The sequence below is a fragment of the Trachemys scripta genome, chromosome 11 (assembly GCF_013100865.1).
Source record: "Trachemys scripta elegans isolate TJP31775 chromosome 11, CAS_Tse_1.0, whole genome shotgun sequence".
Classification (NCBI taxonomy): Eukaryota; Metazoa; Chordata; order Testudines; family Emydidae; genus Trachemys; species Trachemys scripta.
The window spans coordinates 16,876,015-16,881,937 of NC_048308.1; the positions used below are offsets into that span (position 1 = coordinate 16,876,015).

General features: G+C 39.1%; 1 protein-coding gene across 2 annotated transcripts in view; it reads left to right on the top strand.

Moving 5' to 3' along the window:
- The window catches only part of R3HDM1 (R3H domain containing 1), a 144,227-nt gene that overhangs the window by 600 nt on the left and 137,704 nt on the right, over positions 1-5,923 (top strand). The window lies entirely within an intron of this gene.

The following is a 5,923-nucleotide window of genomic DNA, read 5'->3' on the forward strand; positions in this document are numbered from 1 at the left end:
GGGGGTAGCTGCTGGGGGGGGGACACATTGGGGTGAGGGTCCTGGGGGCAACTGCTCCGGGAGGTGGTCTGCGGTGGGGTGGGGGCCCTGGGGGTAACTGCACTGGGGGGAGCGGTCCCTGCACTGGAGGGGTGGGGTCAGCTGCGCCTGGGGTGGGGGGTCCTGGAGGCAGATGCCCCGGGGTGGTTGGGAGTGGTGGCTGCATCTGGGGGGAGGCCCCTGCATTGGGGTTTGGGTGATGGCACCCTGGGGATTGGGGACAGGTCGTATGCTGAGATGCCATTAGAAGCTGGCTGGACCTAAGGACTCGTAAGGAGCTTTCAGTGTAGCTGCACTCTGGGATCCTGCACTGGGCTTGTTGCACCCTAAGGATCTTTTTTAAGGGCTGCATCTGCACCCCGTGGCTTTATAATTAAATTGAGTCAGAAGCATTTGAGGAGGTGGTATCAGGAGAGGACCAGTGGAGAAACTGGTGTGACTATAGCATGTTGCCCCTTTAAAGAGGTAGTGAATGTTTCAAATTTCCCCAGTTATAAAGGATGGGGTATGGAGCTGCTTACAAACTGTCTCCCTGATGCTAGATTAGCAAAAGTTGAGGTGGCATTTAATGATGCTGGCAAGAGAAAGAGTGTTTCTGAAGTTCTGAATGTAACTGCATCTGGGTATAATAGGATAATTCAGTTTAAATGGGTCACTGCTGGTACAAGTGGATGTGAAGCTTTTTGCTTGTTTTAAAATAAGGTAGTCCCATGTTTTATCCCATTCCTCCTAACTTTGACTCCTCTGGTCTCATGTCTGAACCAACTGTGAATGGGTTCATGTCATATGTTTTTGCTACAAAAATAGGGTTGTGTTATGTTAGTGTAGCATTCATATTTTTAAAAAAACACTTTAAAGAGAGGCGAGTTGCTTGGGCTAATCATTTCTCTGTCTTTAAGGCAGGGAACTTAAATGTTGTGAGGTTTAATTAAGGGCTCTTAAATTGCTTTGAGTTTTTCAAATGAAAGGTGCTATAAAAGTGCAATGTATTACTGGTGTAGACACAGTACTACTAATTACTTAATTGCTCAAACTTAACATATTTAAAAACCCTGCCAAGAAACTACTGTGCAAATTTGCTGTACCGATTTGGGCTAACCTGGGTTCCATTTCTTTTCTTTTTTTCTCTCTTCACTCTGGATGGAGGAAATATTATAACTGTTGGCTCTGACATTGGAAAATGGTTGTACATAATGTATTCTGGACAATTGTCTTGAATGTAGTTGTAACTAGCACAGTGTAATCCAAAGTGTAGATAGAATAGCTACATCACTGTCTGCTTTTGGCGGCCTCTTAGAATGACACTTTTATTTTTAAAATGGCTCTACGTTTAAATGGTTGGCACTGCGGAAGAGTTTCCCTTTTTTAACCAAAAGTAAAATGGAAAAATGAACAGAACGTAATCTTCTTAAGATACCTTGTTATATTGAAGACTTGATTTTGTTGTTGTTGTAAGCAGGTTTTATAAGCTGGATTCCCATGATAAACACATTCTGTGCAATTCCTTTAGCTATAGTTGTAATTATGGATGGTGTGATAGGCAAATTGCAGCTGTGTGTTTTCTACTTTGTATATTTTGTGATATATATAAAGTGGGTGGGGTGGAGGCAAAAGGTCTGTTCCTAGATATACAGAATCATAGACTCATAGAATTGGAAGAGACCTCAATAGAGGACCTCATCTAGTCCAGTCCCTTGCACTGAGGCAGGACTAAGCATTATCTCTAGACCATCCCTGAAAGGTGTTTGTCTAACCTCCTTAAAAATCTCCAATGACAGAGATTTCACAACCACCTTAGGTAACTTGTTTCGCTTAACTACCCTGACAGTTAAGAAGTTTTTCTTAATGTCTAACTTAAATCTCGCTTACTGCAGTTTAAGCCCACTACTACTTGTCCTGTCCTCAATGATTAAGGTAAACAATTTATTGCCCTCCGCTTTCAAACAATCTTCTATGTACTTGAAGACTGTTATTCTGTCTCCTCTTGGTCCTCTTCCTCCCCCCCCCCTTACCCCCCAGTTGTTTAGTCTGGAAAAGAGACAAACCCAGTTTTTTCAATCTTTCCTTTTAGGTCATGTTTTCTAGACATTTAATCATTTTTGTTGCTCTCCTCTGGCCTTTCTCCAGTTTGTCCACATTTTTCCCAAAGTGTGGTGCCCAGAAGTGGACATAATACTCCAGTTGAGGTCTTAGCAATGCTGAGTAGAGTGGAAAAATTACTTATTGTGTTTTTGCTTACAATGCTCCTGCTAATACATCCAAGAATGATGTTCAGGCTTAGAAAGTGAACATGTTTAGAAAACAAAGTTTGCAAAAGCTTTATGCCTCTACATGGTAATAGATCATCATGGAACGTTGAACTTAGAAAGGATCTTGTATTCTACATACACATACAGTTATTTTTAACCTGTTTCTTAACAAAAGTGTCCAAAACTAAGGCCTTAGCATCAGTTCACAATGAATAATCAATTTGTAATTCTTTTCATATAGAATAAAGTTTAAAGACAAAGTAGCTGAAAATAAAGTACTTTTTCTCTTTAGGTCACAGGTAGCTGCAAGGTTCTTGACTAAAACAAATACTGGGTGCCAGCACTTTTATGATCCAGTGTTGTTGTTAGACTGCAGAAATAGGATTTTGCACTTCCTGTTGTAATGAAAGGGGAGGGGATTGGAAATAATGTATTATTCCAGGGCCTTTATTTAAACGTTCTGCCATTCTAGGAGATGAATAATTCTGGTATTGGCACACTTCATGTGACATAGTCCATCACTTTTATTTGTCACATGTGATATTCTTTGGAAACACTGGCAATAAGAATTGAAAATAGGAATTCTCTCTTATGATAGGTACTGTAATTGTGAATGTATTAGGGAATGATGGTTATATAATAAGATTGTACTATAAATTGCAGTCATGTTAAAGTTTCTATGGTAATCTGTCATTGTAGTAGGTCTTGAGTGGTGGACTTTTCTGCTGCTCAATTAACTTCTAGCAGAATGTTCACACTTCATTATTTTAATCACTCTATCTTTTTCTGTAAAAACATAATAGCAAATTCCTGTCAAGTGTGACTATAATGTGTCCAGTTATGAGGAATGATGGTGGATATACCTAAATGCCAGTTGTTGGTGAAAGGAGTATGATGTATTGGAATGGGATTCCTTAGCAGTTTTCTAGAAATTTATTCATTAAATTCAGAACCCTCTAGAAAGCATAGGCTACTTAATTCTGTCCAAATTCAGGCCTAGGTGTACCTTTACCTCTTCGTCCCCCTCCCCCCACCTTCCCTTAGGCTCTTTCCTCCTTCCCTTTTTGCTGGCTCCCAAGTTGCTTCTCCTCTCATCCTGCCTATGGCTTTCCCCCCTCCACTAAATTTTTTTATTGTCTAATTCTTTTACGCTTCTTCCCCGTTATTTTCTTATCTTTAGCCTTGTTTACCCACTCCCACTCACCCTTCAGTCTTAATGTGGCTGGCTTTCCCAGCCTCATTAGTCTTAAACACTGCTTGCTTTTAAGCCTCTCTTCTCTGTATGTTTCAGATCCACTTGGGCATTTTAGGATTTAAAAAAAAAAAAAAGCTTAATTGTACCACAATCAGCTTTGTTAAGCAAGTCTTTGTCTTGCATTTCGCTCTGTATTAAGGTAAAAGGAGCCAGTGCTCCGGTGATCTTATAACCAGGAGAATGGGGCAAATTTCCATATTTTTGTTCCTTTCATCTCTTTGACCTAATTTACTCCCCCCTCTCCTATACCCTCCCACTCAAATGCTCACACAGTTATCCCTGTCAAACAACTTGCGATGCAACATGCTTTAAATAATATGAGATATTTCAGTTTTTAATGTAGTTGATGACACAGCACCTTTTGACTCCAGAGTAGTTTGTACAATTACATTTATTGATCTTTTTACTTGGGATTGTATGTGGATAGTATATAAATGAGTTTTGATACCTTAGAGTACTGTTGTAGAATGGTATGTGAAATAACTTTTGATGGAGAAATAAGACTTAGGTCAGTTTGCAGTATGGCATAGATTTAATTCTTTTAAAAGTAGTAAAGTATATTGAAAATGTTCCGTAAAATTGAGAGAACTAGATTGTGCTCTGTGCAATTACACTATCACTCCTAGAAATAAGGATCATTTATGGTATCTAGGATTTGATGTAAGTACTTTATTGGCTAATAGGTCTGGAGGCTTCTGATAAGGTTTATTAAATCCTGACTTCCCTAATGTATTTTAAAGCTGATGTATTTATGTAATTCATGGATTTCCAATATAATTAACTGATAGGGAGTACAAACAAACTTGTAATTTGTGGACATGACTTCTTGGAAGCTTTTGTAAGGGCTGTCTTATCAAATTACCTTCCCTGTAGGAAACTTGGTTTCATGTCCTAGTCTTGTAATCCTGATTGGGACTGGGAGTATTGCTGAAGCATGTACCTTAGAGTGGGTCACTTAAACAAGGTTTGTATTGGCATTTTCCCAGTTATACCCCGTGGGTGGGTGGGGAGGACACTTAATGTAATTTAGTAAAAGTACTTGAGTGCAATATATATTTCCAGAATCGAGCCTTTTAATTAAAATGGAAAGTTGAGTGGTTCAGCCATGTGAGAGGTAAAATACATGGCCATACCCACAATTCATTCTTACTTTTTTGTGTGTGTATGTGTGTGGGCGGGGGGAGTTGTTTGAAGGAAGAAGCAGGGCAATAAAGGACAATGGAGAAGAAAAAAGCTTATTGAAAATGATGGAAACTAAGTTCAAAGGAATGAAGGAGAGAAATGGCGGAAGACACTTTTATTTTTCTACCCAATTATATAGAAAGAATCTATAAACTAAGTATAAAGGAAAAACTGACAACTGAAAGGCTATAAATATATCAAGATGAGATAATAAAACTCATAATGCTGCCTTGATTTATATTGGCTCTATAATTCATGTACCTACCACACTGACAATGCAGATATATTCTTATATACTGGGTCACAGTACATACCCTCATGTCCTCAACCTTCTTAGAAAAGTAAAACATTCATGTTTCTTTAGGTGTGTGACACTTGAAAAATCCGAACTCCCCAGTGGAGACTTCCACTAATAGTGCATCCAGCATGTTGTGTTTCTGTCTGTTCTCATCAGCCAACTTAATGATCATTGGCAACATATCTTCAACCCTATATCCTCATACTCCCTTCTTTCCTCCTTATCCTGCCATTCCCCCCACCAGAAACCAGATGGTTTGGTTGGGGGAACTTTTTTTATTATTATTATTATTATTTTAAATCGGATGTACCTGTCTTGGAGTGTTGCAGACTCACTACAACTTCTTGTGATTTTAGGTCATTGAATACCCCATTAGATAATTGAATTATTGTCCCTGCCTCTACCACAGAGTTCCAGTATGATTCTGGCCGTGTCACTTAAACCAAAACTTCTCAAAAGTGGCCATTAATTCTGTGTTTTTCATTTTCTGGGTGTATGAGACACAAGGGGTCATATTTGCTGAAGTCCTGAGCAGTTGCAACTGAAGTCAGTGGGAGCACTGAACATAAAGAGCTATAAAATGCTAAGTACACTGAAAGTCAGGCGCTAGGCACCCAAAATTAGTGGACGCTTAATAATTTAGGCTTTAATCACTCTACCTTAATTAAAAGAAGAACAGGAGTACTTGTGGCACCTTAGAGACTAACAAATTTATTAGAGCATAAGCTTTCGTGGACTACAGCCCACTTCTTCGGATGCATATAGAATGGAACATATATGTTCCATTCTATATGTTCCATTCTATATGCATCCGAAGAAGTGGGCTGTAGTCCACGAAAGCTTATGCTCTAATAAATTTGTTAGTCTCTAAGGTGCCACAAGTACTCCTGTTCTTCTTTT